The sequence below is a fragment of the Canis aureus genome, chromosome 19 (genome assembly GCF_053574225.1).
Source record: "Canis aureus isolate CA01 chromosome 19, VMU_Caureus_v.1.0, whole genome shotgun sequence".
NCBI classification, from domain to species: domain Eukaryota; kingdom Metazoa; phylum Chordata; class Mammalia; order Carnivora; family Canidae; genus Canis; species Canis aureus.
The window spans coordinates 11462638-11480841 of record NC_135629.1 but is presented as its reverse complement, the minus strand read 5'-3'; the positions used below and the strand labels follow the sequence as shown (position 1 = coordinate 11480841).

The 18204-nt window shown below is 39.7% G+C and overlaps 1 protein-coding gene and 1 long non-coding RNA gene across 11 annotated transcripts in view; one reads left to right on the top strand and one right to left on the bottom strand.

The window, feature by feature from the left end:
- Positions 1-18204, top strand: part of GRM7 (glutamate metabotropic receptor 7) — an 836468-nt gene that overhangs the window by 629283 nt on the left and 188981 nt on the right. The window lies entirely within an intron of this gene.
- LOC144291177 (uncharacterized) overlaps positions 1-18204 on the bottom strand; it is a 28983-nt gene that overhangs the window by 9791 nt on the left and 988 nt on the right. Inside the window, exon 2 of the long non-coding RNA XR_013358510.1 lies at positions 11339-11437. This is a non-coding gene — a long non-coding RNA (uncharacterized LOC144291177). The remainder of the gene's footprint in view (positions 1-11338; positions 11438-18204) is intronic.

Here is an 18204-nt window from a genome sequence, read left to right as displayed (position 1 = left end):
TGCAATGGATAATTTAGCTACATGAAAGGATTAGATTCTCAGGCTTGAAAGACCATATGCTCTCAGGCTTACTTATCTTCTAGATCTTACTGAACTAGGGCCAGATGTTCCCTGTTGCATAAACTGGGAGGCAGTGACTCTTTCATGAGACAGATATAAAAATTAGATGGTTAGTTCATTCATTTGTAGAGAGAAATAAAATCATCAATGCCACCTTCATTCAAATTGGTGTGACTAGTACAGTTGATCCTTAAAACAATAGTAGGGGACGCCAGATTTCTGAAGCTATCTAGTGAGTATGCAATGAGAACAAAAGGCACGCACTGCAGAACTGGAGCATTGGATGACATCAAGCCACCTGATCCCCATGTATGAACCCAACAGTAGGGATGTGAGGGGTGTGTACTAGAGAGGCACTTGTGAGTTCTTTGATGGGTATTGCCAACATTTGTCTCAGCAATCTCTTTTCTTTGTTTCTATTGATGACTAAGCCTCCTTTGTAGTGACACGACATTTTAACATTTTTCCATTCAGATTTAACCTGGTCATATTTAACTTAGAGCTTTGGTATTTGCATTGAGATGCCTTAGTGAATTTCCTGTTTTATAAGAGGACCTTAATTTTAGGTTACTGCAAGGCACCTCTTTGCAGACCCCATTCCCTACCCACCACCTCTATGTGACCAGCCTCACTGGATTATACTGATTCTGCCCAAAATTTCTTTCCCAGGCACAGCTATGGCAACTTTCTCACTCTGTGATTCTCTTGGCAACATGGTCACAAGGCATAAGACAAGAGACAGTGGACATGTCAGGGCTGCATAAATCACACTGAGACTCCAACTCTCCTGTTTCCTTTACTTTTGGTAAAACTGAGGCAGAGCCTACAAGAGTTTCGTTGTCGTTTTATGTTTGTTTTAATTTCACAGAAGTTGCTTTGCACTTGCTTTACATGTAGTTAGTAAACATTAATAAACATATATAGAATGGAGAACAAATTGTATAAATTAATGCTTTGTTTTGTTACAACAGTAGTTATTTATTGATACTAGTGCTGCCTATTTTTAGGGCTTTTATGGGTCAGGAATTAGCATTTTGCATGAATTATCCTAATTCATCTTAACAGTGGTTCAATAATTCAGAATTTCTTTTATCTTCAGATTTTAAGTTAAGTAGCTGTCCCAAGCTTACCTAGCTGACATGTGACAGAGGTGGGGTCTGAACAGGTGCCCAAATGCAAATTTAAGATGATTCAGGACCTTTGCAGCTAAGAAAAGAACAGCTTGGTGTGGTCCTTTCTTCAGAAAGAGGTCTCACAGTCTTCCCCTGGGAGAGCCTTTGCAGCATTTCCAAGGAGTGAGGGAATCCTTACTATGCCAGTGGAAGTTATACAAGATCAAACCCTGGGTGGAGATAACTCTAAGTTAATATGGATCCATATATTATATGAATATGATATATAAGTGGATAGTTCCATTTGATAGCACCTGCGTAAAGTGCATCAGAAAGCATCATGAAAAATCTTTCTCATTCTTCCTGGAATGGCCGGGGTGCTCCCTGTAACCTTATGTAATTCAGGCATGGTAGGCTTTAAGCAGGAACATAAAGGTGCCAGCCACAGTGTTCTTTCCTGTCTCCCTAGGAAAAGACTGCACATCTAAGATTCCTCTTCCTGACTTTACCTTGCTCCTGTCATGAAGCCATTAACTCATTGACATTAAAATGCTAAGAAAAATACCTCAGAAAAGTCCAACCTCAGAACCAGTTGGACTTTTCAAACGTCAAAATTATAATATTGCAGCTGCCAGCTCTGGTTTCCTATAGCTTATGTTTTGGCTAAAAGACCCACATCAGCCAATAAAACCCTGAGAAGCCAGGAGAATTCAAAATTATAGCTGTCCAAGTATAAATTAGTAAGATGATTTTCAGTATATGGAAAATAAGTTTCATGTAATACCTCTGAATGTAAGTTAATGAAATAGTTTTTAATTTTCCCTAGTGAAAAATGGACCTCTGATTAATGTTAAGATTTAGATGACTATTTTTAACATTAGTCCTTTTTTTAAAAAATCATTAAAAAAACTGCCATTCATGACTCTCATTCATGTAATAATTTTGAGCACTTTCCCTCTATTAACCCACTTAATTGAATCTTCACAGAACTTTGCTAAGGAGACATTATTCTCAGCCCAGTTTTTCACTTAAGGAAACTAAGGTCTGGAGAAATTAAGTGCCTCCCTCAGCTAAAAAATGACAATCTGAATACTTCAACCCAGTTTTTTTCTTGCTATAGATATGCTACTCTTCATGAAACCAAGCTACTTCTCAGAGTGTAAAAGTGTTTAATAATGAAACTGATATTTCGCCATTATATTTCCCTTCCTTTTGAAAATTGATATACTTATTTGTAACCTGGGCTGAGTCTAGAGCCTTTGTTGTTACATAAAATGTATAATATTACTTTAATATCCAACTCAAATAACAGCATTCATTTACTCTGGGTTACCTGGGATAGGGATCAGAGAGGCCATAGATAACTCCAATTACCGGTGAAGCAAAATTAGGATCATTTCTTGATGGCCCAGGAATCATTCGATTATTTTGTGCTTGAGTAATATTGGCATTTGTATTTGTTGGCATGTGCTGCCATAACAAAATTTCACAGAACATATGCTTTACACAACAGGAATTTATTTCTCATAGTTTAGGAAAGTGAGAAGTACAAGATAAAGGTGCTGGCCCACTTTCTCCTGGTGAGAGTCTTCTTCCTGGCTTGCACATGGCTACCTTCATGCAGTATCCTCACATGGCAGAGAGAGAGCACGCTGGTGTCATTTCCTCTTCTTATAAGGACACTGATCCCATTATGAGGCTTTGCCCTCATAATCTCCTCTAGTCCTAATTATCTACAAAAGGCCCACCTCTAAATGCTTTCACACTGAGTGTTAGGACTTAAACATATGAATTGGTAGGGGTGTTGTTTGGGGGGGCAAATTCCAATCTATAGTTGCACTTGAAACATATTCATCAGTAACAATTACCTATAAGCAGTATACAACCTACTCTGCAACTTAATGGCTCAAAACAAGCTACATTTATTATGCCCATGAATCTGTAACTTAGGCAAGGTTAGGGGCAGAAAGCTCAACTCTGCTTTACTTTTGTTATCAGCTGGAGCAGCTCAATGACTGAACCTTGGAATCATCTGAAGCCTCATTCATTGACTTAGCTGGTAATCTTCTGGCTAGAGACCAAAGTTCTACTCCATGTGAGCATATCTATATCCCTACCTGTGGGCTAGGTTGTGCTTCCTCAAAGTATGGCTGCTGGCTGCTAAGGGGCAAGCATCCTAAGAGTAAAACTGAGAGAGACAAGTGGAAATGATATTGGGCCTAAGGCTATGCTTGAGGAAAAAGCATAGCATCATTTCCACCAAACTCTGTTGGCTGTCGCAATCCTAATCCCCACCCAGATCCAAGAAGAGGAAATACAGGCCTTATGTCTCATAAGGGATACACGTCTTATGTCTCATAAGAGGAGTACATGACATGGATCATCTTTGGAACATATCATCTTCCCATAAGAGCTTGGTAATCTGATTATTCATGGTTGCTAGAACCCTGAAGGAAAGGTAAGAACACAAGAAGGAGGCAGGCAAATACCTGTTGAACTAATAGGTTTAAGAGCCACTTTTGTGGTTAGCCATGCATGTGTCTGGTTTAGGCACAGAAGAGTCCCATTTTACTTTATTAATCCACTTAATTTCTGATCTTCCTCACATCACTTAGTTCTAAATTCTGTCTTCTTTATGTCCCATATTCAAATGACTCTCTGGATGTAATAAAACACCACCATGGGACTCTTAACATTTGTCCATTCAGATAAAATGCATCTAAAGCCCAGAATCAACTGAGACTGACCCCAATGCAAATTCACGTTCTATGGATTATTTCCCAGGGTGGATGAGGGTGTGAAAAACATGTTTCCTGGGCCCAATTCATAGCTTGCCCTTGTCTGAGGCTTTTGCTGTTACATAGACAATTGAGCTATAATTGTAGCGTTCAGATTCCCATTTTAAATAGATTTCATTCCCTGGGGGAAATCATCCCAATGGCCTACTTTCCAGAGTGGGACATCAGAAATGTTCCTGTCAGCACATAATATTGCACTTGATTGTAAAGGCAACTTGAGTTTCCACATCTTTGCTTCTCATCTCTCCAGTATGTTTAAAACTTGGGGATTTCCCTTCCTAACATATTCCAGATTCTGTTTTTCTCTCACCCCTGTGCCCCTCCACATTCTGAGTAGTAGGTGGGTTCTGACCCTGGTTTCATTTTTCCTGAAGAAGACAGGAGGAGGTGGGAGGGTTACATTGATAATAGGATGATTATCCAGCTGTGGTGGGTGGAAGGAAGTATCCGGCCAAAAATTCAGGTGTGCAAAAAATTATTTTTGAATTAATAAACTTATATACTCCTAGTTTGGGTCCCATTTCACTGGGTGATAGAACCTGATGTCAAGCAGGCAAAAGTCTCTCTGCTTCCCATATTTTCCTAGATTTCCAGTGACATATGGACAATGACCTCAGAGCAGTGGTGGTGGTTGGGTGTGGCCTCAGTCCTTGATCATCATCCCTGTACAGAGGATACTCTTCCCATCTGTGGGTTCATGCCTGAGGAACCTTACCATGAGATATACTTAGGCCTACCCTCCTTTAGATACTGCTATTTTGGGGGATCCCTGGGTGGCTCAGTGGTTCAGTGCCTGCCTTCAGCCCAAGGCGTGATCCTGGAGACCCAGGATCAAGTCCCACATCGGGCTCCCAGCATGGAGCCTGCTTCTCCCTCTGCCTGTGTCTCTGCCTCTCTCTCTATCTCTCTATGTCTATCATGAATAAATAAATAAAATCTTTGAAAAAAAAGATACTGCTATTTCCCCTTAGAGATAAAAGAAGCACTGAGCTGCCCTCGAGCCATTTGAAATACCTAGGAACTCAATGGGGATAATGCTATTCATCACTTTCCTGAATAAAAGTAATTTAAGGCTCCCTAATTCTCAATGAATCAGTGGAGCTGGATGAAACCCTCCAGAATCCCACCGGCTTCCATAGGTGACATGGACATTTATGTTCTCTGATTCCTTCTTCACACTGGAGTGTGGAACCCACTGTCTCACCCTTGGACTTTATTCAGGGAAGCCGTTTATACGGGGTTATTACTGCCTTTCCCCTCTAGATCATCTTGGAGGTCCATAAACCTATTCAGGTTTGACTTGGAATCAAAGCTTCTGGAATCTTCATCGAGCCTAGTGATAAATAGAAGAGGGTGGGATAGACTGGCTCTTTCTGATCAAATTCATTTTTACATGACTTGTCCTTAGCTTTTGAAACCCAGAAAATTTAAATCTCCTGTAATGTTGTACCCTTCCTTCCTTATGTACGAATAAAATCAACTTAAAAAAAAAAAATCTAAGGTTTGGAAACAGAAACAGGCCAAAAAACAGCAGTTACAATTTCTTGTGCTACTTTCTCCACTTAACCCATCCTCCCAGGATCCTGAAGTGTCCTTGGCCTTGTATTCCCATGTATAGCATCTTATCTGCTCCTCTGTCTCTATCTGGAGACCCAAAGCTGCTGGCCCTCAGTGCTATAAAACCTATCCTCCTCTCCATCTCCTTTGGATCATTTTACTGAGTCCCCACCAACAACTATATACACATGCATGTACTTGGCAGTCAGAAATTTCCTTTTCAAACATTTCTGGGCTATGGTCACATTCAGTACTTGTAAAATGTTTTTAGTTCTCAATTTCCATTCTTTGGATTTATAGAAAATGACTCAGAGAGTTCTTGTAATGTGTCAAGTTTACAAGCCAATAAATGAGAGGATGGCCTCTGAAGTTCATTGCTATAGACTGAACTGTATCCCTCTAAAATTCATATCTCAAAGTCCCAGATGCCGAGTATTTGAAGATGGAGCCTTTGGGTGGTAATTAGGGTTAGATGAGGTCGTGAAGTTGTGGTTCTCAAGATGGGATTAGTGCCCTTGTAAGAAGAGAAAGAGAGACCAGGCCTCTCTTCCTGCCATGTGAGGACACAGCACAAAGGCAGATGTCTGTAAGCCAGGAAAAAGACTCTCACCAGAAGTCAATGGGCCAGAACCTTGATCTTAGATTTCTCAGGTTCCCTAAGTGTGAGAAAATACATTTCTGTTGTTTAAACCACAGTCATTGACACTTTGTTATGGCAGATGGAGCTGACTAATACCCAAATTCTTCTCTGCTGAATGCTCTGGAATCTTAATTCAAATGCAGTGAGAATCCTGTATAGCTTTAAAGGAGAGATTCTGAGTGGGAAGGGACTCTCATCCTTTTGCATTAGTATAGAGTATACCTTTTAGTAAATGTTAAAGCTCATAATGCCTACACTTGTGTATTCTCCAGGTAAAGATTACATATAGAGTTATTAATGATAGTTATTACAAATAAAATATATTTTTTAAAATAGGAAAAATGTTTCTATGTTCACATGTTGGTTTTTTTTTTTCCGCTTATCACATTTTCTTCCCATATTTTCTCATGAGAGAGCTATTTGTCATCAATTATTTCCTGGAGTGCCTTTAAACAAAGAGGTAGGTCAGAGAAGGGAAAGGAATAGTTGACATATAGAAGGTGTTTTTTTCCAATATGAAATTGTCCCATTCTCTCTCCTCCCCTATATCCTAATTAAACCTTGAAACCACCTGAGCAATTTCCTTAGTTACCTGTAACAGGTAGAGCCTAAGAGAACCTGAAGTGTTATTCTGGTCTTGTGTACTCCATTCTGCTGTACTGGACTTTATAAGAACAATGTGGTGAGCAAAGCATTTTTGAGCTGATAGCAGGGTGCACTCCTGCTGTATTCTTTTGTGTGCATGAAAAACCAGAAGCTAATAGCACTTAAATAATAAATGTGCCATTTGACAGCATTTGTCATTGAAATTTGAGGGAAATAAGCAAATCTGGAAAAACTGCAGGGGGACTCCTTTCCTGACCATGGAACCATTGGAAAAAAGTATTGGGGAAAAGGGAGGAATTTTTTTAGGATCCCCCAATTTTTTTAGGAACCATTGGAAAAAAGTATTGGGGGAAAGGGAGGAATTTTTTTAGGATCCCCCAAGGATTAGAAAGGTATGTTATGTAATTCTGGCCTTTCTGGCTGTCATAATCACATTGTCACATTAGCAGGTGATTGGATTGGGGAGATACTGGGGAATAAAGGACTTAGTCATGGAAATGCAACGATGGGGAGACAGAGGTTTCTAGGAATTTTTCTGGCTTTCACAACAATAAAGGATAGCTAGGGGTGATTATCTTAGCACAGTGTTCTGGGTTCTACTGCCAATGCTTTTCCAGGGCAGTAAACTCTAGGTGTCTCTCTTCTTCCATCCTGCTCTCATGGAGGTCAATGAAATGCCAGTAGGCTAGATGGAGTTTAGTTTGGATCTTAAGTGAATTCAGGCGATGCTTTGAAGCACTGCTCACTGTTTCTCAGAAGTAATCATGAGCTGTGGGTTATTAAGTCTTTTGGTGTTATTCAAAATGCAGCTTCATAATCCCAGCCAAAGTGGATTGAATCAGAATCTTTAGGAATGGAGTCTGGGAAACTGAATTTTTAGGGAGAGTTGGAAAATTGCTATGTACTAAGATTGAAAAAAAAATCCTGGGCATTTCAATGTCTAGTACAGTGCCTATTTCTTAGTAGTCACAAAAATAACTAGTGCAGTGAATTAACACATCCGATTATGTAGCATAGTTTGTTACTCAGGATAGTATTAAATTAATCTTGTTAAGTAAATGTTTAAGAGAGCTTCTGAATGAAAGAATCTATCTATCCACTCAAATAGCTAGCCGTCTATCTACACACATTCATTCAACTTCTAGGATTTGGTAAGGCAGAAAAACCACTGGAAGGAGAGTCAGTAATATGAATTACAGCTGAAAGACAAAGACCTGAGTTATAAGAAAAGGGATGCAGGACAAAAGTGGCAGCAGAGAAATGAGGTAGAAACTAGACTTGCCTTACGGCCCTCCATGTGCCCTGCATGAATAGCCAGAGCAGTCACTTAATCAGCAATAGCAGAGAGGATATTGCTGGAGCAGTTGGGGCTGAGTTGGAGTGACACTGAAGTACAAATGTGAACATGAGCCAGATATGGTCATCCAGAGTATTCATGGCAGGAATAGTAGTAGATGGGGCTGAATGAGCAGTAGAAGTAGGTCCTATAATTAAGACTTGCTCTCTTCTATCAAAGCTTCTGACCATTCCCCCTCATCCAGATCTCCAAGAGTTTTAGGAGTGTACTTACAGCACTATTTGAAATTTAGGGGATACAGGAGAGAAAGCAAGACAATGACAACAAAGATGATAAAGAAAATCTGCAATGTTGTTGAGTACTTCTTTACCTCATGCTCTCACGCCAATCTGGAGGTAGAATAAGATCCAAGACCTTGGGATGCCTGGGTGGCTCAGTAATTGAGCATCTGCCTTTGGCTCAGGTCGTGATCCCAGGTCCCAGGATTGAGTCTCACATCAGGCTCCCTGCAGGGAGCCTGCTTCTCCCTCTACCTATGTGTCTTTCTCTCTCTGTGTCTCTCATGAATAAATAGATAAAATCTTAAAAAAAAAAAAAAATTCCAAGACCTCTTCTGATCCCAATAGTGGAATTTATAAAGAGGCTTTACCTTGGAATCTTATTGCTGAAAATCAAGTAAAAGCTTTCTCAGCACATTTTTGCCATTTTAATTGTAATCCATGCTTATTCTGGGAAATTTAAAAAAGTAAACAAAAAGAAACTTTTAAAATAATGCCTGACTCTACCTCAGTGTGCATTTTGGCATTTTTTCCTTTGGTCTGCTTGCTGTATACATCCTAGATGGCTATTGCCATTGTGTATGCATGGTTTCCCATTTCACCATTTTGTTTTATCTAACTTTGCACAGTAATCTGTTACTGCATGGTTTTGATAAACAGTATAGCAGAGGTTTAGAGCATGACCTCTCTCTTGGTATGAGTCACATGTCCACAGCTCAACCCAATAAATCTAGGGATTATTTCTTTAGGACAGAGCAGAATTACTCTGAGTGGATTCCATTCTAGAGCAGAATCACTGTCAAGGTCATTAACATTATAGAGACTCTCAGTATATACATATTGCCCAATTTTCTTGCTCCATGACTTTCTGCAGACTTTCCTCGAGTTCTCATACCTTGGTTAGCCCACTGTCAGAGTGATGCTCTGGACTTCAAACACCTCTGCCTGATGCTCAGGATTGATCTTCCTGCCTTCATGTGTGCTCCCACCCTCCTTTGTATGTTTCTAATCAGACTCTGGATCCTGATACTTCTGCTCAGTGCTATCCTTAGGATGTCAAATTCTGGCATGACAAGAATAATTATGGTCATTCTCAAAACCTTAATCTAGGGAATAAATAGACTGATTTTTACAATTAGGATCAGTAGGAATTAGGTTCTTGAGAGCAATGAGAATGGTTGATTTACCTCTACCACGTAAACCATACAGCCTCACAAAAGCTCTCAAAATCTAGAGGGAGTCCCAATCCTGAAGGGAGAACAAAGTTTCCTGATATTTATCGAGTGTCTGTTTAGTGATTGACTGCCATCTTCTACTCTGCCTGTTTGGAATCAATAGGAGACTTAATGAAGTGAAAATGAAATCAATATTTAATTCCCCCAGGGAAGAGATACTTCCATGGCCTAAGTCACCTGCCAACTTCTCCCAATTCCAAAGGGTAGTAAGAGCTGGGCCATCTCAGTCTCACAAGGAAGACTTAAACCTATAATTTCTTCCCTAGTGATTTCCTGCATTCCTACTATGCATCAAGTGCTGTAAGTAGTACATTTTATCACATTCACACAATGATCCCAACAAGTGATTTGCTAACTAAATGTTAAATGTGGGGCATATAGAGTGCTAAATACGTTAAATATACTATATTGTTTAAGCCTTATTGCCACACTTTGAGATATGTCACTGATTCTACAGATCAAGGAACAAAAGCACAAAGATATGAAGAAACTTGCCCTGTTCCAATATTACAGAGGTAGGATTTGAACCCATATCTGGCTAATTCCACATTTTAGGTGTTTTACCACTGTTTATTATCATCTCCCATTTCACAGATGTGGAAATGGAGGCTCAGAAATAACATGACAGGCCACACACAGCTAGTCAATGGCCCCTTGTACTTTCTTTCACCTTCAAAAGTTCCTTTGACGTATGAGGTAGAATTTCAACTGTCTCATTTGTCCTATTTATTAAGGAGCTACAGTGAATAAGGCACCATAGTCAGTCTCTAGGGAATCTATACTTGAAGACAGAATCCTCATCCTTACAGAATGTATGACCTAGTTAATGGAAGTATGACAAGGGGACACACAGCATAACATGTGGGAATCCAGACATAGCTTATGTGGTGAAACCCCTGAGCTACCTTTGGCTAATAGGAACAGAAATCCAAGATTCAGATTGACAGAAACCATAGGAAATGTATTTCCTTACATATTGTGAAGACTGCAGACAGGGTGGTTTGGGGGCTGGTTCATTCAGCATCTCAACATCTGCATAAGGATGCAGATGTAGATCATTCTTTCCCTGTTTCCACTCTTCCACTTCTGTCTTTCTAAGAGTGAGAAACATTTCCCAGATGTTCCCCCACAGATCCCTGAGCATCTTTGGCCAGAATTGCATAATATTCATCCCCCAGATTATTTATGTCTAGTAAATGGAGCAAACATAACTGATTTAGAGGATTCCTGGGACAGGCATGCAGGAGCTCGAGGAGGATGGATATCTATTATTAAATCTATTATTAAATATATATAGTGCTTTACTAATGAATCAGACCCAAGTAGTTCTAGGGGCCAGCTCATGTGACCACTGTTGGATGTGGGAATGCCTTGGAAGCCACAGGCAGCACATAGGAAGCTCAGAAACATGAGAACAAAAAGCACTTATATAACTATCTCTTTTGGGACTCACCTGGACTCACCTAGAACAGTTCAAATGACGCCTCTGCTATTTCTCCCTGTGTGCTCTTGGGAAAATTGCTTAACCTCCATGCATTCTATTTCTTTGATTGCATAGTAAGATTCTTTATCACACATTAAAGATTTGAACTCTCTACTCTCCATGTCCAAGGAGCCCAACAATAAATATTCCTCTAAGCATCAAATAGAACAGAAGACATCCATTCGGAAATTTTTCTCAATAAAGATATTGTGTAAGATTATCCAAACTGCAGAGGGTCAAAGGGAGTTTAAATCCAGTCAGGTTTCACTCACCCAGCTGTGCATCTTGGCAGATGCTTGTACCATCCCAAGAAAGGCATCATCCCACAGGGATATCATCACTTGCCATGTGAAAAGTCTAGGCGTCAGCATCTGCACAGGGAGAGTAATATCTTTTAAAAATTGGCACCAAGCGCTATGTGGCTTAGCAGCAGCCCAGCAAATCAAGATGCTCACAGTGAGAAACTGGTGCTTCTCTGCTGGGCCTTCATGGGAGACAACGTGCAGAAATGGTAGGCACATGGTTTTAATCCTTCTTTGCAGCCCAGAACCTAGTACCAAGAAGGTATGACAGCTATGAGCATGGACTGGGGAAATTTAATGTTGGGGCTTTCACCCCAAGTTGGCTTCTTTGTTATTGTTTTAGTTTGTGCTTCTGAGCTGAGGGTTTGAGGGCAGGTGGCTTTTTGGTAGATGATCCTGGGAAGCATGGTAAGGTGATAGGGAACAGAAGAAAGCTGATACTGATTATCACTGTTGGCAACTTGGCCTTCATTCTACCAGGGATCATATGAAGGGCTTTACAGGAAACAACTTAGAATTGTCTCACTAAGGAACAAAAACTTGGGTATTTAATCTAATGACTCCTACTTCCCATAGATGATGGTTGATCTGGGGAATGTGGTAGTCAACTAGAAAACCTCCTAGTTATTATCCCTGCATTCTAGCATTTGTGTCCTTGTGTGGTCTCTTCTCATGGTGTGTCAGGATCAGTCTGTGTGACCAGTAGAATATGGCTGAATGATGGCTTTCTACTTCTGATGGTAGATTATTAAAGACATTATGTCTTTTGCTTTGTTTTCTCTCTTGCGTCACTCACTTGGGGAAAGCCAGATGTCACTCAGGAAGCCAGGTGCAGAGGCTCATGTGGTTCCTGTTGGCTTCCTGCCCAGAGCCATGTGAGTCAGTAATCTTGGAAGTGGATCCTCCAGCCCAAGTCAAACCTCCAGATGACTGTAACCCTGGCCAACACCTTGATGCAGTCTCATGAAAGAATCTGAGACCATATCAATAAGCTTTTCCCAGGTTCCTGACTCTCAGAAATTGTGTGAGATAATAGAGTACCTAAGTTCAGGGTAATTTGCTATGTAACAGTAGTAACCCATACATGGCATCAACTACCTAACACTTCTGAGCTGTTTCTTGCGTGGGCCAGGCAAGCTCCTGTGGCCTGAAAAAGTCATCAGGAAGAGGGGCACAGGTGACTGAGGAAGGAAGTTTATAGCATGTACTGCAACTGTCCATGGAAGCTGCAGGTGACCTCTATAGAGGATGTGTCAGGACAGGTCACAGCCATGCCAGCTGTGCAAATGAGCAGGATCATTCATGCCTCTGAGCTTCAGTTTTCTCTCCTCTTTCTGCCCACTTCTCTTCTCCACTTTCCCATTTTTTCTCCTTTCTTCCTATTCCCTGATGGACTGATCTTTGAAGACATCTATCTTCTTGTTTAAAACCAGGGTTCTGGGGCGCCTGGGTGGCTCAGTAGAGTAAGTATCTGACTTTGGCTCTGGGCATGATCTCAGGGTCTTGGGATGGAGCCAGTGTCAGGCTCTTGCTTAGTGGGCCATTTGCTTCTCCCTCTCCTTCTGCTCCTCCCTCGCCCCCCTCCTTCATGTGCATGCATGTAGTCTCTTTCTGTCAAATAAATAAATAAAATCTTTAAAAATAAATAAAACCAGGGTTTTTACCTAATCTGTCCCACCTTTGTTACTTTCTTCTTTTTGTCCATTCATTTCCAGTTATATTGACCTCTCTGCTGTTCCAAGCACACACAAGATATGCTTTTCACTCAGCTCTTAGTACTAATTGTTGTCTTGCTTGGAACACTTTCCACCTGTAACTCCCTCACATTCTTCAAGTCTTTGTTCAAATATAGTCTCAGTAAGGTGTATCCTGATCACCCTTTTTTTGCAGAGAATCTATGCTTCACTTTGCTACTGAAATGGAAGATACCGTAAGTTCAGTAGAATTTTTAGAAAAGCCAGATATTCGTTTTTTTTTAACATAATTGAATTCCCTGTTAGTCACCACAAAGGGATATTGAATATTTAATTGTATTTATAAATCTGAAGTTCAGGAAAAGTTAATCAGAACATACACATTTTGGAGTAGTATGTTTGAAGGATATTTGAATCATTGGGATCATGATGTTACTGAGGGACAAGGGTGGGGGACTGGGGGGATGAACAAATATAGAGAAGAAGACCAAGAACTGAACACTGAGGTAAGCCAATTTCAAGAAGCTAAGAAGAAGAGAGAGAAGTCAACAAAGAAACTGAGAAGAATAAAACTAATGGGCAGGAGAAAAACCAAACTCTCATGTTGACCTGGAAACCAGTGTACTAAAATGCATGAAGAAGAGAGTGACAAGCTGTGGAAGATCCTGCTTAAAGTTAGTGGGAATATATGATTTGTTATCAAAACTAAGACACTTGGAAAAATAAACATAAGCCCCAGGTTGGGAAGCAGTTTTAAAATAGAACTATGTTGGGAAGCCATGGCCATGTGGTCATAAGTTAAGTAAGACGAGGAATGAGAATTGACAGATTTAGCAATGTGAAGGCTGGTGTGGAAATGCAGATAGCGCAGGGTAGGGAGTTGGGAGAGTGGAGTGAATTGGATAGTGTCCCCCCAAATTCATGTCTGCTGGAACATGAGAATGAAACCTCATTTGGAAATAAAGTCTTGGCAAATATATTAAGTGAAGGATTGAGGTGAAATCAGACTGGAGCTTAAATCTAACAAGATGAGAGGATGCAGAAAAAGGCACTCATGTGAAGACAAAGATGTCTTGATGTGAAGATGATCACGTGAAGACAAAGGCAGAGATGGGAGTTAGGCTACTCCAAGCCAAGTAATGCCTGGGACGGCAAGAAGCTGTCAAGGAAGTCAAGGAAGGATTCTCCTCCAGAGCCTACAGAGAGAGCCTGGCCCTACCAATATCTTAATATTACATTTTTGGTCTCAAGAACTGTGAGTGAACAACATTCTGTTGTTTTAGGTTGCATTGTGTTTTGAGACAGTGTTTTGCAGCCCTGGAGATTAATAGAGGAGGTAAAAAGCAAACTGCAAATGAGTTTAAGAAAGAATAGGAGGTGAGAAATTGGAGGTAGATGGTATGGAAGATTGCTCCTAAACTGTCTTATGAACTGATTACCTATGTTGAAGGGCAAGGGTTTTTTTTGTTTTTTTTTAATATTTTGATCTATTGCATAATGTTATTTCTATAAAATGGAGATAGACAAATTACTCTAAAAATGAAATAAAGAACCCAAAACATGCAGCAACAAAAAATGAAAAATTTTAAAAAGGATAATAAAACCAGAGTTCTTGACAGTCAGCCCAGGTGAACCCTGAAGGACTGATGAATCTTTGATTTTTATAAGAAGCTGTTTTCAGAATTGAGTGTTGGAGTCTCTGGCTTGAGGTGAACAACAGGGTCAATTCCAGTAGATTCATGAGACTTGGGAGAGTAACTCAAAATAATGAAATAAATGAAATGAATAAAATAATAAAATAAAATAAAAAATAGTAAATAAATACACGGAAAGGCAAATGGGTTGGTTCAGTTTAAACCCTAGTCTCAATGCAAGAGGCCCCAGGCACTTGCTTTTCATGTCAAGTAGCCCACCCCCCCAATAGCTTCAGACTTGAGGTCAGTTGCAGGAAATGCATTGGAGATCTGATCATGCAGGCCCTGTGCTATCAGAGGTTATTCCTCAAAGAATTCCTCAAAGAATGCTTATTCCTCAAAAGGTTATTCCTCAAAGAATGCTTAAGCTTCCTTTCCTCTAGAACTCAGGCAGGAGGGGAAAGTGGCCCAGGGAGGGATCATTTTCCTGTAAATGCTTCAACCAAGTGTGCAGATGTCCATTGTTAGAGGAGAAAGTCTGTTGCTTTTGACAGATTCTTAGAGGCCCCCCAAGTGTGAGAACTACTGATCAAGGCTGGTATGCTATGCAATTTGTATCAACAGGGCAGAAAATAGAGCTTTAGCTAATGGGTTTTTTTTTTCCCCAAAACTAGTCTTGGCAAGATGAAAATAGTATTTGGAAGGAATATGCTTGGAGGCAGTGTCTAAAATTTAACTGCATTTAAGCTTATCTTCTTGATCCTACTGGTTCCATGACTTTAACAGGAGTTTCTGCCCATGTCATTAATGCATTTTGATACCTGGGCTTCTCTGTGGCCCTCCTTGGCTGTTACTGCCCCTGAGCCAGAGCGCCCTGCCCCCTCCCTGGCTGGAGAAAGTATATTAGTAAATGTACAGGCTGAAAAATGCCAAGGTTTAATTTAATAAGCTCTGTTGGTTGATGAAAGTGTAAGCATATTAGCAGTTTTTGTAGTATTGGCAAAATTATATTCAATTCAGTAAATATTACTGAGTACCAGCTAGATGTCAGATTCAGGGCTTATAAAGCATTGCAATGCTCCAAAGCAACCAAAAAAAGAATTTAATGTGATGAAAGGAATGTACGATTAAATACAGCTTAATCGTGTTTTGAGGATTCAGAAGGAATATCAGCTGTTCTTAGGAACATTATTTATCATAGATCTTGTTTTTCTTCTTTTTTTTTTTTGTTCTTTTTCTAACAAAATCAAGTAAATAGATGCTAGGTAAACCTGGGTTACTAAGCAGGTTATCAGAAGAGGGACTTGGCAAATAGGATGTGATTTTAGGCTTGACTGCAGCTAATAAAAGAAAAAGTGAATTTTTGCTCCACTGTGCCTTTGTATTTCAGAGAGGAACTCACAGCAGCCTCCAACCCCAAACTAACTGTCCATTTGCCAAATGATGCAAAATCTGGTTCCTCTTCATGGACCTCTAAAATTAACTTTCAGATGGTTGATTCTTATAGATGAGAACTGGGATTCTAAATACTCAAAGGCCATAGAACATGTCTGTTGAGGTGATTTATTGTGTCCAGATCAACAGGAAACTGGGGGTGCACGGTAGCTGGGTAGACCACACCACTCTTCCCCAAGCCTTTTACCCTAACATTTATTTCTCTGGTCTCTGGCAAAGTTTTATGCAAGTTGTGACCAAAAAAAGTCCCTACTACAATCAGCACGTGTCACGCCCTAAAAAAGAAAATTTGCTTTTTGCCTTCAAATCAGGAAGTTCTTCTAAATGTCTTGATGAAGTTTTTCTTGCTTTCTTTAAAGCCAGTCTCTCATCTGTCACTGACAGCCTGGTCAAGGCAAACCACTGGAATGCAAGAGACATTCAATGTTTCCAACTCTAGGGTTTTTTTTCTGCTTAAGAGTTCATTAGAATTGCAAATGGAATTGGCACTGAGTTGAATTTCAAAGATGGCTTGTCTGACTTAATCATTAAAATAAAATATCTTGTGTGTCTCTGTGGCACACTAAAGAAGTACTATCTGTAGCTCTTTATTTTCCTTGATTCCATCAGGTTATAGGGACACCTAGCAATTTAAATAGCATTCGCATACCTAATATCATATTTGTTTCTCTTAATAGCTTTGCAAATGGGTTTTTGTATTATATCCCTATTTTTAAAATGAGTAATTATCTGTAATCAAAAGGCAAATGATAATAGATATTAGCATCTCTATGGAAAAAATGGAACCCTCTTCATTGCTCATGGGGATATGAACTGGAGTGGCTGCTGTGGAAAACAGTTTAGCATTTCTCAAAAGGTTAAAAATAGGGTTATGTGATGACCTAGCACCTTGGCTTCTATGTGTGTACTGAGGAGAATTAAAAATGTATGGCCACACGGAAACTTGTACGTGACTGTTCATAGTAGCATTGTTCATAATAGTGACACAACCCAATTGTCAGCTGATGCGTGAGTAAACACAATGTGGTATATCCACCCAGCGGGATATTATTTCACAAAAAGATGAAGTCCTGATTCATATTACAATAGTGACGGAACTTGAGAACATTATGCCGAGTGAAAGATGCTACATGCACACACACACACACACACACACACACATACACACACACACTCTGCATGATTCCATTCATGTGAAATGTCCAGAAATAGCAAATCCATAGAGACAGAAAGTAGAAGAGTAATGACCAGAAATGGAGTAAAAGCTGCATGAGGAGTGACTGCTAATGGGTATGAGGCTTGCTTTAGGAAGATGAAAATCTTCTAGAACTAGTCTGTGGAACAAGTTGGTGAATATATTTAATACATTAAAATATATTTAAAGCCACTGAATGTTCAACTTTAAAATGGCAGATTTTATGACATGCAGATTATATCTCCATTACAAAAAATGTATGAGAAAAGAAAATTAGGAAACAAGATTACTGAAAAGTGATTTAATTTATCCAGCAAGTGATGCCCATTGGTGGAAGAATGGATTATTTAAAGCATTTGCAGCATATTCAGCTTAGAATATTACACAGCACTGAATGAAGCAACTATAACTAGGCTAGAACATGGATAGATCTTAAGAACATATGCAGGTGGGAAGAAAAAGCAAGTTGAGGAAAAATACAGATTGTTCAATATGTTTATAAGGCTTAAAAACACATACATTCACTGTGTTAAATAAGAATTTCAACTGAATAAATCTGAAGATCTAATTGGCTTTATTTAATAATCAGCCAGCCAGCATCCCATCTAGAAAATAGAAAGGAGTTCTGCTGAGCTACAATCTGGGAAAGGTTTTTAGAGGCAAAGAAAGAATGGGAAAGGGAAATTATTAGCAAATTATGTAATCTTTTAGGGAAGGTGGCCCTTCTAACAGGAACAGAGGGACTCTATCAATAAATTCACTACTGTTGCCCAGGAAATTCCATGTTGTCTGATTAAAGGTTATGTTCCTGGTGGGAGGGGAAAGTAGGGACTTCAGTTATGTTAGGTATTAAGTCTT